Source organism: Ambystoma mexicanum, unplaced genomic scaffold, assembly GCF_040938575.1.
Source record: "Ambystoma mexicanum isolate Mex_15411 unplaced genomic scaffold, UKY_AmexF1_1 Mex_scaf66, whole genome shotgun sequence".
Taxonomy (NCBI): domain Eukaryota; kingdom Metazoa; phylum Chordata; class Amphibia; order Caudata; family Ambystomatidae; genus Ambystoma; species Ambystoma mexicanum.
Window position 1 is genome coordinate 353,658 of NW_027182484.1, and position 21,983 is coordinate 375,640.

At 35.3% G+C, this 21,983-nt stretch overlaps 5 non-coding genes across 5 annotated transcripts; all 5 read left to right on the forward strand.

Annotated features, from left to right (window-relative positions):
* Positions 1–5,636: 5,636 nt before the first annotated feature.
* On the forward strand, positions 5,637–5,708 carry TRNAC-GCA (transfer RNA cysteine (anticodon GCA)). Its single transcript has one exon. It is a non-coding gene; the product is annotated as a tRNA-Cys (tRNA).
* A 1,834-nt stretch (positions 5,709–7,542) lies between these two features.
* On the forward strand, positions 7,543–7,614 carry TRNAC-GCA (transfer RNA cysteine (anticodon GCA)). The gene has a single exon. It is a non-coding gene; the product is annotated as a tRNA-Cys (tRNA).
* Positions 7,615–8,497: 883 nt separating this feature from the next.
* On the forward strand, positions 8,498–8,569 carry TRNAC-GCA (transfer RNA cysteine (anticodon GCA)). The gene has a single exon. It is a non-coding gene; the product is annotated as a tRNA-Cys (tRNA).
* Positions 8,570–10,403: 1,834 nt separating this feature from the next.
* On the forward strand, positions 10,404–10,481 carry TRNAC-GCA (transfer RNA cysteine (anticodon GCA)). The gene has a single exon. It is a non-coding gene; the product is annotated as a tRNA-Cys (tRNA).
* A 2,772-nt stretch (positions 10,482–13,253) lies between these two features.
* Positions 13,254–13,325, forward strand: TRNAC-GCA (transfer RNA cysteine (anticodon GCA)). Its single transcript has one exon. It is a non-coding gene; the product is annotated as a tRNA-Cys (tRNA).
* The last annotated feature ends 8,658 nt before the right edge of the window (positions 13,326–21,983 follow it).

Consider the following 21,983-nt stretch of genomic DNA (forward strand, 5'->3'; position numbering starts at 1 on the left):
CCCCTTGTCCAACTGTTTTACCTGTAGAAATATGTTTTTAATTAAATAAATTGAAGTAAACATTTACAATCTTAGCATTTTATGTAATAAGCAACACATTTCTATATTTGAAATACTCCTGATCATCACGTGAAACATAGGGTAAACACCATTAAGCTGTTTAGGATTTCTTCATATGATACAAGCTGTGTTTTACATTCACCCAAGTTCTACTGGTGATATGATCAGTTTGAAATAGTCCATTGGAAGCTCATATGAATGTTATAAAACTGTGGTGGAAACCAATAATATGCCCTCAATGAAATGTATTAATTTGTACAGCTGACCAGAAGTGCACTGATGTCATTCGTTCTACAAGTTCCATAGAGTCATCCACTCTATCACCTTTTTTAAAAAGGGCAGTTTTCAACATTCAAGGGTTTATGTCAGTGGTAGAGCGTAGGAGTGTAGTTCAAGAAGTCCCTGTTTCATAACCATATACCCTCTTCAATAGATCCTGTTAAATGTTTTTCAACCCAATGCACTGTAAGAAACAATAAGATATATCATCATTTCATATACAAAACAATGAACAATTGGGTTTAACTATGCTCTTAGCACGAAATCAACAAACTGCAGTAGAGAAGCAGTTACATTTTTCAGAATTTGTGCATTTGACAAAAGATTTTCTTTCCATGATCCAAGATCTACATGTGATACGAAATGTATGAATTCTTGCAATGGAAACCTTACTGTATTTTACCAAGGCAGATAAAGGACATCCTTCGCACCCCATACACTTATAAGGAGGGTTTGGTGGCTGAAAATGCATTGCTTTGATGGTGATTGCATGTTGCTTGCACTTTGTACATATTACTGAATTATTAAAGGTGAACTTTTCAGAACTGGGGGTGTAGATCATTGGTAGAGCATTTGACTGCAGATCAAGAGGTCCCTAGTTCAAATCTGGGTGCCCCCTTGTTCAACTGTTTCACCTGTAGAAATATTTTTTTAATTGAAGAAAACATTTACAATCTTAGCATTTTATGTAATGAGCAACACATTTCTACATTTGAAATACTCCTGATCATCACCTGAAACATAGGGTAAACACCATTAAGCTGTTTAGGATTTCTTCATATGATACAAGCTGTGTTTTACATTCACCCAAGTTCTACTGGTGATATGATCAGTTTGAAATAGTCCATTGAAAGCTCTTATGAATGTTATAAAACTGTGGTGGAAACCAATAATATGCCCTTAATGAAATGTATTAATTTATACAGCTGACCAGAAGTGCTCTGATGTCATTAGTTCTACAAGTTCCATACAGTCACCCACTCTATCACCTTTTTAAAAAAGGGCAGTTTTCAGCATTCAAGGGTTTAACTCAGTGGTAGATCTAGGAATGCAGTTCAAGAAGTCCCTGTTTCATAACCATATACCCTCTTCAATAGATCCTGTTCAAATGTTTTTCAACCCAATGCACTGTAAGAAACAATAAGATATATCATCATTTCATATACAAAAGAATGAACAATTGGGTTTAACTATGCTCTTAGCACAAAATCAACAAACTGCAGTAGAGAAGCAGTTACATTTTGCAGAATATGTGCATTTGACAAAAGATTTTTTTTCCATGTTCCAAGATCTACATGTTCTACGAAATGTATGAATTCTTGCAATGGAAACCTCACTGTATTTTACCAAGGCAGATAAAGGATATCCTTTGCACCCCATATACTTATAAGGAGGGTTTGGTGGCTGAAAATGCATTGCTTTGATGGTGATTGCATGTTGCTTCCACTTTGTACATATTACTGAATAAATAAAGGTGAACATTTCAGAAATGGGGGTATAGCTCAGGGGTAGAGCATTTCATTGCCGATCAAAAGGTCCCTAGTTCAAATGTGGGTGCCCCATTGTCTAACTATTTTACCTGTAGAAATATGTTTTTAATTAAATAAATTGAAGTAAACATTTACAATCTTAGCATTTTATGTAATGAGCAACACATTTCAACATTTGAAATACTCCTGATCATCACCTGAAACATAAGGTAAACACCATTAAGCTGTTTAGGATTTCTTCATATGATACAAGCTGTGTTTTACATTCACCCAAGTTCTACTGGTGATATGATCAGTTTGAAATAGTCCATTGGAAGCTCTTATGAATGTTATAAAACTGTGGTGGAAACCAATAATATGCCCTTAATGAAATGTATTAATTTATACAGCTGACCAGAAGTGCTCTGATGTCATTAGTTCTACAAGTTCCATACAGTCACCCACTCTATCACCTTTTTAAAAAAGGGCAGTTTTCAGCATTCAAGGGTTTAACTCAGTGGTAGATCTAGGAATGCAGTTCAAGAAGTCCCTGTTTCATAACCATATACCCTCTTCAATAGATCCTGTTCAAATGTTTTTCAACCCAATGCACTGTAAGAAACAATAAGATATATCATCATTTCATATACAAAAGAATGAACAATTGGGTTTAACTATGCTCTTAGCACAAAATCAACAAACTGCAGTAGAGAAGCAGTTACATTTTGCAGAATATGTGCATTTGACAAAAGATTTTTTTTCCATGTTCCAAGATCTACATGTTCTACGAAATGTATGAATTCTTGCAATGGAAACCTCACTGTATTTTACCAAGGCAGATAAAGGATATCCTTTGCACCCCATATACTTATAAGGAGGGTTTGGTGGCTGAAAATGCATTGCTTTGATGGTGATTGCATGTTGCTTCCACTTTGTACATATTACTGAATAAATAAAGGTGAACATTTCAGAAATGGGGGTATAGCTCAGGGGTAGAGCATTTCATTGCCGATCAAAAGGTCCCTAGTTCAAATGTGGGTGCCCCATTGTCTAACTATTTTACCTGTAGAAATATGTTTTTAATTAAATAAATTGAAGTAAACATTTACAATCTTAGCATTTTATGTAATGAGCAACACATTTCAACATTTGAAATACTCCTGATCATCACCTGAAACATAAGGTAAACACCATTAAGCTGTTTAGGATTTCTTCATATGATACAAGCTGTGTTTTACATTCACCCAAGTTCTACTGGTGATATGATCAGTTTGAAATAGTCCATTGGAAGCTCTTATGAATGTTATAAAACTGTGGTGGAAACCAATAATATGCCCTTAATGAAATGTATTAATTTATACAGCTGACCAGAAGTGCTCTGATGTCATTAGTTCTACAAGTTCCATACAGTCACCCACTCTATCACCTTTTTAAAAAAGGGCAGTTTTCAGCATTCAAGGGTTTAACTCAGTGGTAGAGCGTAGGAATGCAGTTCAAGAAGTCCCTGTTTCATAACCATATACCCTCTTCAATAGATCCTGTTAAAATGTTTTTCAACCCAATGCACTGTAAGAAACAATAAGATATATCATCATTTCATATACAAAAGAATGAACAATTGGGTTTAACTATGCTCTTAGCACAAAATCAACAAACTGCAGTAGAGAAGCAGTTACATTTTGCAGAATTTGTGCATTTGACAAAAGATTTTTTTCCATGTTCCAAGATCTACATGTGATACGAAATGTATGAATTCTTGCAATGGAAACCTCACTGTATTTTACCAAGGCAGATAAAGGACATCCTTCGCACCCCATATACTTATAAGGAGGGTTTGGTGGCTGAAAATGCTTTGCTTTGATGGTGATTGCATGTTGCTTCCACTTTGTACATATTACTGAATAAATAAAGGTGAACATTTCAGAAATGGGGGTATAGCTCAGAGGTAGAGCATTTCACTGCAGATCAAAATGTCCCTAGTTCAAATCTGGGTGCCCCCTTGTCCAACTGTTTTACCTGTAGAAATGTGTTTTTAATTAAATAAATTGAAGTAAACATTTACAATCTTAGCATTTTATGTAATGAGCAGCACATTTCTACATTTGAAATACTCCTGATCATCACCTGAAACATAGGGTAAACACCATTAAGCTGTTTAGGATTTCTTCATATGATACAAGCTGTGTTTTACATTCACCCAAGTTCTACTGGTGATATGAACAGTTTGAAATAGTCCATTGGAAGCTCTTATGAATGTTATAAAACTGTGGTGGAAACCAATAATATGCCCTTAATGAAATCTATTAATTTGTACAGCTGACCAGAAGTGCACTGATGTCATTAGTTCTACAAGTTCCATAGAGTCACCCACTCTATCACCTTTTTAAAAAAAGGCAGTATTCAACATTCAAGGGTTTATGTCAGTGGTAGAGCGTAGGAGTGTAGTTCAAGACGTCCCTGTTCCATAACCATATACCCTCTTCAATAGATCCTGTTAAATATTTTTCAACCCAATGCACTGTAAGAAACAATAAGATATATTATCATTTCATATACAAAACAATGAACAATTGGGTTTAACTATGCTCTTAGCACAAAATCAAAAAAATGCAGTAGAGAAACAGTTACTTTTTGCAGAATTTGTGCATTTGACAAAGTTTTTTTTCCATGTTCCAAGATCTACATGTGATACGAAATGTATGAATTCTTGCAATGAAAACCTCACTGTATTTTACCAAGGCAGATAAAGGACATCTTTTGTACCCCTTATACTTATAAGGAGGGTTTGGTGGCTGAAAATGCATTGATTTGATGGTGATTGCATGTTGCTTCCACTTTGTACATATTACTGAATAAATAAAGGTAAACATTTCAGAAATGGGGGTATAGCTCAGTGGTAGAGCATTTGACTGCAGATCAAGAGGTCCTTAGTTCTAATCCGGGGGCCCCCTTGTTCAACTGTTGTACCTGTAGAAATGTTTCATTAAATAAATTGAAGAAAACATTTACAATTTTAGCATTTTATGTAATGAGCAACACATTTCTACATTTGAAATACACCTGATCATCTCCTGAAACATAGGGTAAACACCATTAAGCTGTTTAGGATTTCTTCATATGATACAAGCTGTGTTTTACATTCACCCAAGTTCTACTGGTGATATGATCAGTTTGAAATAGTCCATTGGAAAATCTTATGAATGTTATAAAATGGTGGTGGAAACCAATAATATGCCCTTAATGAAATGTATTAATTTGTACAGCTGACCAGAAGTGCACTGATGTCATTAGTTCTACAAGTTCCATACAGTCACCCACTCTATCACCTTTTTAAAAAAGGTCAGTTTTCAACATTCAAGGGTTTATGTCAGTGGTAGAGCGTAGGAGTGTAGTTCAAGAAGTCCCTGTTTCATAACCATATACCCTCTTCAATAGATCCTGTTAAAATGTTTTTCAACCCAATGCACTGGAAGAAACAATAGGATATATCATCATTTCATATACAAAACAATGAACAATTGGGTTTAACTATGCTCTTAGCACAAAATCAACAAAATGCAGTAGAGAAACAGTTACGTTTTGCAGAATTTGTGCATTTGACAAAAGTTTTTTTTCCATGTTCCAAGATCTACATGTGATACGAAATGTATGAATTCTTGCAATGGAAACCTCACTGTATTTTACCAAGGCAGATAAAGGACATCCTTCGCACCCCATATACTTATAAGGAGGGTTTGGTGGCTGAAAATGCATTGCTTTGATGGTGATTGCATGTTGCTTGCACTTTGTACATATTACTGAATTAATAAAGATGAACATTTAAGAACTGGGGGTATAGCTCAGTGGTAGAGCATTTGACTGCAGATCAAGAGGTCCCTAGTTCAAATCTGGGTGCCCCCTTGTCCAACTGTTTTACCTGTAGAAATATTTTTAATTAAATAAATTGAAGAAAACATTTACAATCTTAGCATTTTATGTAATGAGCAACACATTTCTACATTTCAAATACTCCTGATCACCTCCTGAAACATAGGGTAAACACCATGAAACTTTTTAGGATTTCTTCATATGATACAAGCTGTGTTTTACATTCACCCAAGTTCTACTGGTGATATTATCAGTTTGAAATAGTCCATTGGAAGCTCATATGAATGTTATAAAACTGTGGTGGAAACCAATAACATGCCCTTAATGAACTGTATTAATTTGTACAGCTGACCAGACGTGCACTGATGTCATTAGTTCTACAAGTTCCATACAGTCACCCACTCTATCACCTTTTTAAACAAGGGCAGTTTTCAGCATTTAAGGGTTTAACTCAGTGGTAGAGCGTAGGAATGCAGTTCAAGAAGTCCCTGTTTCATAACCATATACCCTCTTCAATAGATCCTGTTAAAATGTTTGTCAACCCAATGCATGGTAAGAAACAATAAGATATATCATCATTTCATATACAAAAGAATGAACAATTGGGTTTAACTATGCTCTTAGCACAAAATCAACAAACTGCAGTAGAGAAGCAGTTACATTTTGCAGAATTTGTGCATTTGACAAAAGATTTTTTTTCCATGTTCCAAGATCTCCATGTGATACGAAATGTATGAATTCTTGCAATGGAAACCTCACTGTATTTTACCAAGGCAGATAAAGAACATCCTTCGCACCCCATATACCTATAAGGAGGGTTTGGTGGCTGAAAATGCTTTCCTTTGATGGTGATTGCATGTTGCTTCCACTTTGTACATATTACTGAATAAATAAAAGTGAACATTTCAGAAATGGGGGTACAGCTCATGGGTAGAGCATTTCACTGCAGATCAAAAGGTTCCTAGTTCATATCTGGGTGCCCCCTTGTCCAACTGTTTTACCTCTAGAAATATGTTTTTAATTAAATAAATTGAAGTAAACATTTACAATCTTAGCATTTTATGTAATGAGCAACACATTTCTACATTTGAAATACTCCTGATCATCACCTGGAACATAGGGTAAACACCATTACGCTGTTTAGGATTTCTTCATATGATACAAGCTGTGTTTTACATTCACCCAAGTTCTACTGGTGATATGATCAGTTTGAAATAGTCCATTGGAAGCTCTTATGAATGTTATAAAACTGTGGTGGAAACCAATAATATGCCCTTAATGAAATGTATTAATTTGTACAGCTGACCAGAAGTGCACTGATGTCATTAGTTCTACAAGTTCCATACAGTCACCCACTCTATCACCTTTTTAAAAAAGGGCAGTTTTCAGCATTCAAGGGTTTATGTCAGTGGTAGAGGGTAGGAGTGCAGTTCAAGAAGTCCCTGTTTCATAACCATATACCCTCTTCAATAGATCCTGTTAAAATGTTTTTCAACCCAATGCACTGTAAGAAACAATAAGATATCTCATCATTTCATATACAAAACAATGAACAATTGGGTTTAACTATGCTCTTAGCACAAAATCAACAAATTGCAGTAGAGAAGCAGTTACGTTTTGCAGAATTTGTGCATTTGACAAAAGTTTTTTTTTCCATGTTCCAAGATCTACATGTGATACGAAATGTATGAATTCTTGCACTGGAAAGCTCACTGTATTTTACAAAGGCAGATAAAGGACATCTTTTGTACCCCTTATGCTTATAAGGAGGGTTTGGTGGCTGAAAATGCATTGTTTTGATGGTGATTGCATGTTGCTTCCACTTTGTACATATTACTGAATAAATAAAGGTGAACGTTTCGGAACTGGGGGTATAGCTCAGTGGTAGAGCATTTGACTGCATATCAAGAGGTCCCTAGTTCAAATCTGGGTACCCCCTTGTCCAACTGTTTTACCTGTAGAAATATTTTTTTAATTAAATAAATTGAAGAAAACATTTACAATCTTAGCATTTTATGTAATGAGCAACACATTTCTACATTTGAAATACTCCTGATCATCTCCGGAAACATAGGGTAAACACCATTAAGCTGTTTCGGATTTCTTCATATGATACAAGCTGTGTATTTCATTCACCCAAGTTCTACTGGTGATATTATCAGTTTGAAATAGTCCATTGGAAGCGCATATGAATGCTATAAAACTGTGGAGGAAACCAATAATATGCCCTTTATTGAAATGTATTAATTTGTACAGCTGACCAGAAGTGCACTGATGTCATTAGTTCTACAAGTTCCATACGGTCACCCACTCTATCACCTTTTTAAAAAAGAGCAGTTTTCAGCATTCAAGGGTTTATGTCAGTGGTAGAGGTTAGGAGTGCACTTCAAAAAGTCCCTGTTTCATAACCATATACCCTCTTCAATAGATCCTGTTAAAATGTTTTTCAACCCAATGCACTGTAAGAAACAATAGGATATATCATCATTTCATATAAAACACAATGAATAATTGGGTTTAACTATGCTCTTAGCACAAAATCAACAAACTGCAGTAGAGAAGCAGTTATGTTTTGCAGAATTTGTGCATTTGACAAAAGATTTTTTTTCCATGTTCCAAGATCTACATGTGATACGAAATGTATGAATTCTTGCAATGGAAACCTCACTGTATTTTACCAAGGCAGATAAAGGACATCCTTCGCACCCCATATACTTATAAGGAGGGTTTGGTGGCTGAAAATGCATTGCTTTGATGGTGATTGCATGTTGCTTGCACTTTGTACATATTACTGAATGAATAAAGGTGAGCATTTTAGAACTGGGGGTATAGCTCAGTGGTAGAGCATTTGACTGCAGATCAAGAGGTCCCTAGTTCAAATCTGGGTGCCCCCTTGTCCAACTGTTTTACCTGTAGAAATATTTTTTTAATTAAGTAAATTGAAGAAAACATTTACAATCTTAGCATTGTATGTAATGAGCAACACATTTCTACATTTGAAATACTCCTGATCATCTCTGGAAACATAGGGTAAACACCATTAAGCTGTTTCAGATTTCTTCGTATGATACACGCTGTGTATTACATTCACCCAAGTTCTACTGGTGATATTATCAGTTTGAAATAGTCCATTGGAAGCACATATGAATGTTATAAAACTGTGGTGGAAACCAATAATATGCCTTTAATGAAATGTATTAATTTGTACAGCTGACCAGAAGTGAACTGATGTCATTAGTTCTACAAGTTCCATATAGTCACCCACTCTATCACCTTTTTAAAAAAGAGCAGTTTTCAGCATTCAAGGGTTTATGTCAGTGGTAGAGGGTAGGAGTGCACTTCAAGAAGTCCCTGTTTAATAACCATATACCCTCTTCAATAGATCCTGTTAAAATGTTTTTCAACCCAATGCACTGTAAGAAACAATAGGATATAATATCATTTCATATAAAAAACAATGAAAAATTGGGTTTAACTATGCTCTTAGCACAAAATCAACAAACTACAATAGAGAAGCAGTTACGTTTTGCAGAATTTGTGCATTTGACAAACGTTTTTTTCCCATGTTCCAATATCTACATGTGATACGAAATGTATGAATTCTTGCACTGGAAACCTCACTGTATTTTACCAAGGCAGATAAAGTACATATTTTGTACCCCTTATACTTATAAGGAGGGTTTGGTGGCTGCAAATGCATTGCTTTGATGGTGATTGCATGTTGCTTCCACTTTGTACATATTACTGAATAAATAAAGGTGCACATTTCGGAATTGGGGTTATAGCTCAGGGGTAGAGCATTTGACTGCAGATCAAGAGGTCCCTAGTTCAAATCTGGGTACCCCCTTGTCCAACTGTTTTACCTGTAGAAATATTTTCTTAATTAAATAAATTGAAGAAAACATTTACAATCTTAGCATTTTATGTAATGAGCAACACATTTCTACATTTGAAATACTCCTGATCATCTCCTGAAACATAGGGTAAACACCATGAAACTGTTTAGGATTTCTTCATATGATACAAGCTGTGTTTTACATTCACCCAAGTTCTACTTGTGATATTATCAGTTTGAAAAAGTCCATTGGAAGATCATTTGAATGTTATAAAACTGTGGTGGAAACCAATAATATGCCCTTAATGAAATGTATTAGTTTGTAGAGCTGACCAGAAGTGCACTGATGTCATTAGTTCTACAAGTTCCATACGGTCACCCACTCTATCACCTTTTTAAAAAAGAGCAGTTTTCAGCATTCAAGGGTTTATGTCAGTGGTAGAGGGTAGGAGTGCACTTCAAGAAGTCCCTGTTTCATAACCATATACCCTCTTCAATAGATCCTGTTAAAATGTTTTTCAACCCAATGCACTGTAAGAAACAATAGGATATATCATCATTTCATATAAAAAACAATGAATAATTGGGTTTAACTATGCTCTTAGCACAAAATCAACAAACTGCAGTAGAGAAGCAGTTACGTTTTGCAGAATTTGTGCATTTGACAAAAGTTTTTTTTCCATGTTCCAAGATCTACATGTGATACGAAATGTATGAATTCTTGCAATGGAAACCTCACTGTATTTTACCAAGGCAGATAAAGGACATCCTTCGCACCCCATATACTTATAAGGAGGGTTTGGTGGCTGAAAATGCATTGCTTTGATGGTGATTGCATGTTGCTTGCACTTTGTACATATTACTGAATGAATAAAGGTGAACATTTTAGAACTGGGGGTATAGCTCAGTGGTAGAGCATTTGACTGCAGATCAAGAGGTCCCTAGTTCAAATCTGGGTGCCCCGTTGTCCAACTGTTTTACCTGTAGAAATATTTTTTTAATTAAATAAATTGAAGAAAACATTTACAATCTTAGCATTTTATGTAATGAGCAACACATTTCTACATTTGAAATACTCCTGATCATCTCTGGAAACTTAGGGTAAACACCATTAAGCTGTTTCAGATTTCTTCGTATGATACAAGCTGTGTATTACATTCACCCAAGTTCTACTGGTGATATTATCAGTTTGAAATAGTCCATTGGAAGCACATATGAATGTTATAAAACTGTGGTGGAAACCAATAATATGCCCTTAATGAAATGTATTAATTTGTACAGCTGACCAGAAGTGCACTGATGTCATTAGTTCTACAAGTTCCATACAGTCACCCACTCTATCACCTTTTTAAAAAAGAGCAGTTTTCAGCATTCAAGGGTTTATGTCAGTGGTAGAGGGTAGGAGTGCAGTTCAAGAAGTCCCTGTTTCATAACCATATACCCACTTCAATAGATCCTGTTAAAATGTTTTTCAACCCAATGCACTGTAAGAAACAATAGGATATATAATCATTTCATATAAAAAACAATGAACAATTGGGTTTAACTATGCTCTTAGCACAAAATCAACAAACTGCAGTAGAGAAGCAGTTACGTTTTTCAGAATTTGTGCATTTGACAAAAGTTTTTTTTCCATGTTCCAAGATCTACATGTGATAAGAAATGTATGAAGTCTTGCTATGGAAACCTCACTGTATTTTACCAAGGCAGATAAAGGACATCCTTCGCACCCCATACACTTATAAGGAGGGTTTTGTGGCTGAAAATGCATTGCTTTGATGGTGATTGCATGTTGCTTGTACTTTGTACATATTACTGAATTAATAAAGGCAAACTTTTCAGAACTGGGGTATAGCTCAGTGGTAGAGCATTTGACTGCAGATCAAGATTTCCCTAGTTCAAAACTGGGTGCCCCCTTGTTCAACTGTTTTACCTGTAGAAATATTTTTCTAATTAAATAAATTGAAGAAAACATTTACAATCTTAGCATTTTATGTAATGAGCAACACATTTCTACATTAGAAATACTCCTGATTATCTCCTGAAACATAGGGTAAACACCATGAAACTGTTTAGGATTTCTTCATATGATACAAGCTGTGTTTTACATTCACCCAAGTTCTACTGGTGATATGATCAGTTTGAAATAGTCCATTGGAAGCTCATATGAATGTTATAAAACTGTGGTGGAAACCAATAATATGCCCTTAATGAAATGTATTAATTTGTACAGCTGACCAGAAGTGCACTGATGTCATTAGTTCTACAAGTTCCATACAGTCACCCACTCTATCACCTTTTTAAAAAAGGGCAGTTTTCAGCATTCAAGGGTTTATGTCAGTGGTAGAGCGTAGGAGCGCTTTTCAAGAAGTCCCTGGTTCATAACCATATACCCTCTTCAATAGATCCTGTTAAAATGTTTTTCAACCCAATGCACTGTAAGAAACAATAGGATATATCATCATTTCATATAAAAAACAATGAACAATTGGGTTTAACTATGCTCTTAGCACAAAATCAACAAAATGCAGTAGAGAAGCAGTTACGTTTTGCAGAATTTGTGCATTTGACAAACGTTTTTTTTTCCATGTTCCAAGATCTACATGTGATACAAAATGTATAAATTCTTGCAATGGAAACCTCACTGCATTTTACCAAGGCAGATAAAGGACATCTTTTGTACCCCTTATACTTATAAGGAGGGTTTGGTGGCTGAAAATGCATTGCTTTGATGGTGATTGCATGTTGCTTCCACTTTGTACATATTACTGAATAAATAAAAGAGAACATTTCAGAAATGGGGGTATAGCTCAGGGGTAAAGCATTTCACTGCAGATCTAAAGGTCCCTAGTTCAAATCTGGGTGCCCCCTTGTCCAACTGTTTTACCTGTAGAAAAATGTTTTTAATTGAAGAAAACATTTACAATCTTAGCATTTTATGTAATGAGCAACACATTTCTACATTAGAAATACTCCTGATCATCTCCTGAAACATAGGGTAAACACCATGAAACTGTTTAGGATTTCTTCATATGATACAAGCTGTGTTTGACATTCACCCAAGTTCTACTGGTGATATTACCAGTTTGAAATAGTCCATTAGAAGCTCATATGAATGTTATAAAACTGTGGTGGAAACCAATAATATGCCCTTAATGAAATGTATTAATTTGTACAGCTGACCAGAAGTGCACTGATGCCATTAGTTCTACAAGTTCCATAGAGTCACCCACTCTATCACCTTTTTAAAAAAGGGCAGTTTTCAACATTCAAGGGTTTATGTCAGTGGTAGAGCGTAGGAGTGTAGTTCAAGAAGTCCCTGTTTCATAACCATATACCCTCTTCAATAGATCCTGTTAAATGTTTTTCAACCCAATGCACTGTAAGAAACAATAAGATATATAATCATTTCATATACAAAACAATGAACAATTGGGTTTAACTATGCTCTTAGCACAAAATCAACAAACTGCAGTAGAGAAGCAGTTACATTTTTCAGAATTTGTGCATTTGACAAAAGATTTTTTTTCCATGTTCCAAGATCTACATGTGATACGAAATGTATGAATTCTTGCAATGGAAACCTTACTGTATTTTACCAAGGCAGATAAAGGACATCCTTCGCACCCCATATACTTATAAGGAGGGTTTGGTGGCTGAAAATGCATTGCTTTGATGGTGATTGCATGTTGCTTGCACTTTGTACATATTACTGAATTAATAAAGATGAACATTTAAGAACTGGGGGTATAGCTCAGTGGTAGAGCATTTGACTGCAGATCAAGAGGTCCCTAGTTCAAATCTGGGTGCCCCCTTGTCCAACTGTTTTACCTGTAGAAATATTTTTAATTAAATAAATTGAAGAAAACATTTACAATCTTAGCATTTTATGTAATGAGCAACACATTTCTACATTTCAAATACTCCTGATCACCTCCTGAAACATAGGGTAAACACCATGAAACTTTTTAGGATTTCTTCATATGATACAAGCTGTGTTTTACATTCACCCAAGTTCTACTGGTGATATTATCAGTTTGAAATAGTCCATTGGAAGCTCATATGAATGTTATAAAACTGTGGTGGAAACCAATAACATGCCCTTAATGAACTGTATTAATTTGTACAGCTGACCAGAAGTGCACTGATGTCATTAGTTCTACAAGTTCCATACAGTCACCCACTCTATCACCTTTTTAAACAAGGGCAGTTTTCAGCATTTAAGGGTTTAACTCAGTGGTAGAGCGTAGGAATGCAGTTCAAGAAGTCCCTGTTTCATAACCATATACCCTCTTCAATAGATCCTGTTAAAATGTTTGTCAACCCAATGCATGGTAAGAAACAATAAGATATATCATCATTTCATATACAAAAGAATGAACAATTGGGTTTAACTATGCTCTTAGCACAAAATCAACAAACTGCAGTAGAGAAGCAGTTACATTTTGCAGAATTTGTGCATTTGACAAAAGATTTTTTTTCCATGTTCCAAGATCTACATGTGATACGAAATGTATGAATTCTTGCAATGGAAACCTCACTGTATTTTACCAAGGCAGATAAAGAACATCCTTCGCACCCCATATACCTATAAGGAGGGTTTGGTGGCTGAAAATGCTTTGCTTTGATGGTGATTGCATGTTGCTTCCACTTTGTACATATTACTGAATAAATAAAAGTGAACATTTCAGAAATGGGGGTACAGCTCATGGGTAGAGCATTTCACTGCAGATCAAAAGGTTCCTAGTTCATGTCTGGGTGCCCCCTTGTCCAACTGTTTTACCTCTAGAAATATGTTTTTAATTAAATAAATTGAAGTAAACATTTACAATCTTAGCATTTTATGTAATGATCAACACATTTCTACATTTTAAATACTCCTGATCATCACCTGGAACATAGGGTAAACACCATTACGCTGTTTAGGATTTCTTCATATGATACAAGCTGTGTTTTACATTCACCCAAGTTCTACTGGTGATGTGATCAGTTTGAAATAGTCCATTGGAAGCTCTTATGAATGTTATAAAACTGTGGTGGAAACCAATAATATGCCCTTAATGAAATGTATTAATTTGTACAGCTGACCAGAAGTGCACTGATGTCATTAGTTGTACAAGTTCCATAGAGTCACCCACTCTATCATCTTTTTTAAAAAGGGCAGTTTTCAACATTCACAGGTTTATGTCAGTGGTAGAGCGTAGGAGTGTAGTTCAAGAAGTCCCAGTTTGATACCATATACCCTCTTCAATAGATCCTGTTAAAATGTTTTTCAACCCAATGCACTGTAAGAAACAATAGGATATATCATCATTTCATATACAAAACAATGAACATTGGGTTTAACTATGCTCTTAGCCCAAAATCAACAAACTGCAGTAGAGAAGCAGTTACGTTTTGCAGAATTTGTGCATTTGACAAAAGTTTTTTTCCATGTTCCAAGATCTACAAGTGATACGAAATGTATGAATTCTTGCAATGGAAACCTCACTGTATTTTACCAAGGCAGATAAAGGACATCTTTTGCACCTCATATACTTATAAGGAGGGTTTGGTGGCTGCAAATGCATTGCTTTGATGGTGATTGCATGTTGCTTGCACTTTGTACATATTACTGAATTAATAAAGGGGAACTTTTCAGAACTGGAGGTATAGCTTAGTGGTAGAGCATTTTACTCCAGATCTAGAGGTCCCTAGTTCAAATCTGGGTGACCCCTTGTTCAACTGTTTTACCTGTAGAAATATGTTTTTAAATAAATTGAAGAAAACATTTACAATCTCAGCATTGTATGTAATGAGCAACACATTTCTACATTTGAAATACTCCTGATCATCTCTGGAAACATAGGGTAAACACCATGAAACTGTTTAGGATTTCTTCATATGATATAAGCTGTGTTTTACATTCACCCAAGTTCTACTGGTGATATTATCAGTTTGAAATAGTCCATTGGAAGCTCATATGAATGTTATAAAACTGTGGTGGAAACCAATAATATGCCCTTAATGAAATGTATTAATTTATACAGCTGACCAGAAGTGCTCTGATGTCATTAGTTCTACAAGTTCCATACAGTCACCCACCCTATCACTTTTTTTTAAAAAAGGGCAGTTTTCAGCATTCAAGGGTTTATGTCAGTGGTAGAGGGTAGGGGTGCAGTTCAAGAAGTCCCTGTTTCATAACCATATACCCTCTTCAATAGATCCTGTTAAAATGTTTTTCAACCCAGTGCACTGTAAGAAACTATAAGATATATCATCATTTCTTATACAAAACAATGAACAATTGGGTTTAACTATGCTCTTAGCACAAAATCAACAAACTTCAGTACAGAAGCAGCTACGTTTTGCCGAATTTGTGCATTTGACAAAAGCTTTTTTTTTCCATGTTCCAAGATCTACATGTGACACGAAATGTATGAATTCTTGCACTGGAAACCTCACTGTATTTTACGAAGGCAGATAAAGGACATCTTTTGTACCCCTTATACTTATAAGGAGGGTTTGGTGGCTGAAAATGCATTGCTTTGATGGTGATTGCATGTTGCTTCCACTTTGTACATATTACTGAATAAATAAAGGTGAACATTTCAGAAATGGGGGTATAGCTCAGGGGTAGAGCATTTCACTGCAGATTAAAAGGTCTCTAGTTCAAATCTGGGTGCCCCCTTGTCCAACTGTTTTACCTGTAGAAATATGTTTTTAATTAAATAAATTGAAGTAAACATTTACAATCTTAGCATTTTATGTAATGAGCAACACATTTCTACATTTGAAATACTCCTGATCATCTCCTGAAACATGGGGTAAACACCATGAAACTGTTTAGGATATCTTCGTATGATACAAGCTGTGTTTTACATTCACCCAAGTTCTACTGGTGATATTATCAGTTTGAAATAGTCCATTGGAAGCTCATATGAATGTTATAAAACTGTGGTGGAAACCAATAATATGCCCTTAATGAAATGTATTAATTTGTACAGTTGACCAGAAGTGCACTGATGTCATTAGTTCTACAAGTTCCATACAGTCACCCACTCTATCACCTTTTTAAAAAAGGGCAGTTTTCAGCATTCAAGGGTTTAACTCAGTGGTAGAGCGTAGGAATGCAGTTCAAGAAGTCCCCGTTTAATAACCATATACCCTCTTCAATAGATCCTGTTAAAATGTTTTTCAACCCAATGCACTGTAATAAACAATAAGATATATCATCATTTCATATACAAAAGAATGAACAATTGGGTTTAACTATGCTCTTAGCACAAAATCAACAAACTGCAGTAGAGAAGCAGTTGCATTTTGCAGAATTTGTGCATTTGACAAAAGATTTTTTTTCCATGTTCCAAGATCTACATGTGATACGAACTGTATGAATTCTTGCAATGGAAACCTCACTGTATTTTACCAAGGCACATAAAGGACATCCTTCGCACCCCATATACTTCTAAGGAGGGTTTGGTGGCTGAAGATGCTTTGCTTTGATGGTGATTGCATGTTGCTTCCACTTTGTACGTATTACTGAATAAATAAAGGTGAACATTTCAGAAATGGGGTATAGCTCCGGGGTAGAGCATTTCACTGCAGATCAAAAGGTCCCTAGTTCAAATCTTGGTGCCCCCTTGTCCAACTGTTTTACCGGTAGAAATATGTTTTTAATTAAATACATTGAAGTAAACATTTACAATCTTAGCATTTTATGTAATGAGCAACACATTTCTACATTTGAAATACACCTGATCATCACCTGAAACATAGGGTAAACACCATTAAGCTGTTTAGGATTTCTTCATATGATACAAGCTGTGTTTTACATTCACCCAAGTTCTACTGGTGATACGATCAGTTTGAAATAGTCCATTGGAAGCTCATATGAATGTTATAAAACTGTGGTGGTTACCAATAATATGCCCTTAATGAAATGTATTAATTTGTACAGCTGACCAGAATTGCACTGATGTCATTAGTTCTACAAGTTCCATACAGTCAACCACTCTATCACCTTTTTAAAAAAGGGCAGTTTTCAGCATTCAAGGGTTTAACTCAGTGGTAGAGCGTAGGAATGCAGTTCAAGAAGTCCCTGTTTCATAACCATCTACCCTCTTCAATAGATCCTGTTAAAATGTTTTTCAACCCAATGCACTGTAAGAAACAATAGGATATATCATCATTTCATATAAAAACAATGAACAATTGGGTTTAACTATGCTCTTAGCACAAAATCAACAAACTGCAGTAGAGAAGCAGTTACGTTTTGCAGAATTTGTGCATTTGACAAACGTTTTTTTTCCATGTTCCAAGATCTACATGTGATACGAAATGTATGAATTCTTGAAATGGAGACCTCACTGTATTTTACCAAGGCAGATAAAGGACATCCTTCGCACCCCTTATACTTATAAGGAGGGTTTGGTGGCTGAAAATGCATTGCTTTGATAGTGATTGCATGTTGCTTCCACTTTGTACATATTACTGAATAAATAAAGGTGATCATTATCAAATTGGGGGTATAGCTCAGTGGTAGAGCATTTGACTGCAGATAAAGGGGTCGCTAATTCAAATCTGGGTGCCCCCTGGTCCAACTGTTGTACCTGTAGAAATATTGTTTTAAATAAATTGAAGAAAACATTTACAATCTTAGCATTTTATGTAATGAGCAACACATTTCTACATTTGAAATACTCCTGATCATCTCCTGAAACATAGGGTAAACACCATTAAGCTGTTTCAGATTTCTTCATATGATACAAGCTGTGTATTACATTTACCCAAGTTCTACTGGTGATATTATCAGTTTGAAATAGTCCACTGGAAGCTCATATGAATGTTATAAAACTGTGGTGGAAACCAATAATATGCCCTTAATGAAATGTATTAATTTGTACAGCTGACCAGAAGTGCACTGATGTCATTAGTTCTACAAGTTCCATACAGTCACGCACTCTATCACTTTTTTTTAAAAAAGGGCAGTTTTCAACATTAAAGGGTGTATGTCAGTGGTAGAGCGTAGGAGTGTAGTTCAAGAAGTCCCTGTTTCATAACCATATACCCTCTTCAATAGATCCTGTTAAAATGTTTGTTAACCCAATGCACTGTAAGAAACAATAGGATATATCATCATTTCATATATAAAACAATGAACAATTGGGTTTAACTATGATCTTAGCACAAAATCAACAAACTGCAGTAGAGAAGCAGTTACATTTTGCAGAATTTGTGCATTTGACAAAAGTTTTTTTTTCCATGTTCCAAGATCTACATGTGATACGAAATGTATGAATTCTTGCAATGGAAACCTCACTGTATTTTACCAAGGCAGATAAAGGACATCCTTCGCACCCCATATACTTATATGGAGGGTTTGGTGGCTGAAAATGCATTGCTTTAATGGTGATTGCATGTTGCTTGCACTTTGTACATATTACTGAATTAATAAAGGTGAACATTTTAGAACTGCAGGTATAGCTCAGTGGTAGAGCATTTGACTGCAGATGAAGAGGTCCCTAATTCAAATCTGGGTGCCCCCTTGTCCAACTGTTTTATCTGTAGAAATATTTGCTTAATTAAATAAATTGAAGAAAACATTTACAATCTTAGAATTTTATGTAATGAGCAACACATTTCTCCATTTGAAATACTCCTGATCATCTCCGGAAACATAGGGTAAACACCATTAAGCTGTTTCGGATTTCTTCATATGATACAAGCTGTGTATTTCATTCACCCAAGTTCTACTGGTGATATTATCAGTTTGAAATAGTCCATTGGAAGCGCATATGAATGCTATAAAACTGTGGAGGAAACCAATAATATGCCCTTAATGAAATGTATTAATTTGTACAGCTGACCAGAAGTGCACTGATGTCATTAGTTCTACAAGTTCCATACAGTCACCCACTCTATCACTTTTTTAAAAAAGGGCGGTTTTCAGCATTCAAGGGTTTATGTCAGTGGTAGAGGGTAGGAGTGCAGTTCAAGAAGTCCCTGTTTCATAACCATATACCCTCTTCAATAGATCCTGTTAAAATGTTTTTCAACCCAATGCACTGTAAGAAACAATAAAATATATCATCATTTCTTATACAAAACAATGAACAATTGGGTTTAACTATGCTCTTAGCACAAAATCAACAAACTTCAGTACAGAACCAGTTACGTTTTGCAGATTTTGTGCATTTGACAAAAAGTTTTTTTTCCATGTTCCAAGATCTACATGTGACAAGAAATGTATGAATTCTTGCACTGGAAACCTCACTGTATTTTACCAAGGCAGATAAAGGACATCTTTTGTACCCCTTATACTTATAAGGAGGGTTTGGTGGCTGCAAATGCATTGCTTTGACGGTGATTGCATGTTGCTTCCACTTTGTACATATTACTGAATAAATACAGGTGAACATTTCAGAATTGGGGTTATAGCTCAGGGGTAGAGCATTTGACTGCAGATCAAGAGGTCCCTAGTTCAAATCTGGGTGCCCCCTTGTCCAACTGTTTTACCTGTAGAAATATGTTTTTAATTAAATAAATTGAAGTAAACATTTACAATCTTAGCATTTTATGTAATAAGCAACACATTTCTATATTTGAAATACTCCTGATCATCACGTGAAACATAGGGTAAACACCATTAAGCTGTTTAGGATTTCTTCATATGATACAAGCTGTGTTTTACATTCACCCAAGTTCTACTGGTGATATGATCAGTTTGAAATAGTCCATTGGAAGCTCATATGAATGTTATAAAACTGTGGTGGAAACCAATAACATGCCTTTAATGAAATTTATTAATTTTTACAGCTGACCAGAAGTGCACTGATGTCATTCGTCCTACAAGTTCCATAGAGTCATCCACTCTATCACCTTTTTTAAAAAGGGCAGTTTTCAACATTCAAGGGTTTATGTCAGTGGTAGAGCGTAGGAGTGTAGTTCAAGAAGTCCCTGTTTCATAACCATATACCCTCTTCAATAGATCCTGTTCAAATGTTTTTCAACCCAATGCACTGTAAGAAACAATAAGATATATCATCATTTCATATACAAAAGAATGAACAATTGGGTTTAACTATGCTCTTAGCACAAAATCAACAAACTGCAGTAGAGAAGCAGTTACATTTTGCAGAATATGTGCATTTGACAAAAGATTTTTTTTCCATGTTCCAAGATCTACATGTTCTACGAAATGTATGAATTCTTGCAATGGAAACCTCACTGTATTTTACCAAGGCAGATAAAGGATATCCTTTGCACCCCATATACTTATAAGGAGGGTTTGGTGGCTGAAAATGCATTGCTTTGATGGTGATTGCATGTTGCTTCCACTTTGTACATATTACTGAATAAATAAAGGTGAACATTTCAGAAATGGGGGTATAGCTCAGGGGTAGAGCATTTCATTGCCGATCAAAAGGTCCCTAGTTCAAATGTGGGTGCCCCATTGTCTAACTATTTTACCTGTAGAAATATGTTTTTAATTAAATAAATTGAAGTAAACATTTACAATCTTAGCATTTTATGTAATGAGCAACACATTTCAACATTTGAAATACTCCTGATCATCACCTGAAACATAAGGTAAACACCATTAAGCTGTTTAGGATTTCTTCATATGATACAAGCTGTGTTTTACATTCACCCAAGTTCTACTGGTGATATGATCAGTTTGAAATAGTCCATTGGAAGCTCTTATGAATGTTATAAAACTGTGGTGGAAACCAATAATATGCCCTTAATGAAATGTATTAATTTATACAGCTGACCAGAAGTGCTCTGATGTCATTAGTTCTACAAGTTCCATACAGTCACCCACTCTATCACCTTTTTAAAAAAGGGCAGTTTTCAGCATTCAAGGGTTTAACTCAGTGGTAGAGCGTAGGAATGCAGTTCAAGAAGTCCCTGTTTCATAACCATATACCCTCTTCAATAGATCCTGTTAAAATGTTTTTCAACCCAATGCACTGTAAGAAACAATAAGATATATCATCATTTCATATACAAAAGAATGAACAATTGGGTTTAACTATGCTCTTAGCACAAAATCAACAAACTGCAGTAGAGAAGCAGTTACATTTTGCAGAATTTGTGCATTTGACAAAAGATTTTTTTCCATGTTCCAAGATCTACATGTGATACGAAATGTATGAATTCTTGCAATGGAAACCTCACTGTATTTTACCAAGGCAGATAAAGGACATCCTTCGCACCCCATATACTTATAAGGAGGGTTTGGTGGCTGAAAATGCTTTGCTTTGATGGTGATTGCATGTTGCTTCCACTTTGTACATATTACTGAATAAATAAAGGTGAACATTTCAGAAATGGGGGTATAGCTCAGAGGTAGAGCATTTCACTGCAGATCAAAATGTCCCTAGTTCAAATCTGGGTGCCCCCTTGTCCAACTGTTTTACCTGTAGAAATGTGTTTTTAATTAAATAAATTGAAGTAAACATTTACAATCTTAGCATTTTATGTAATGA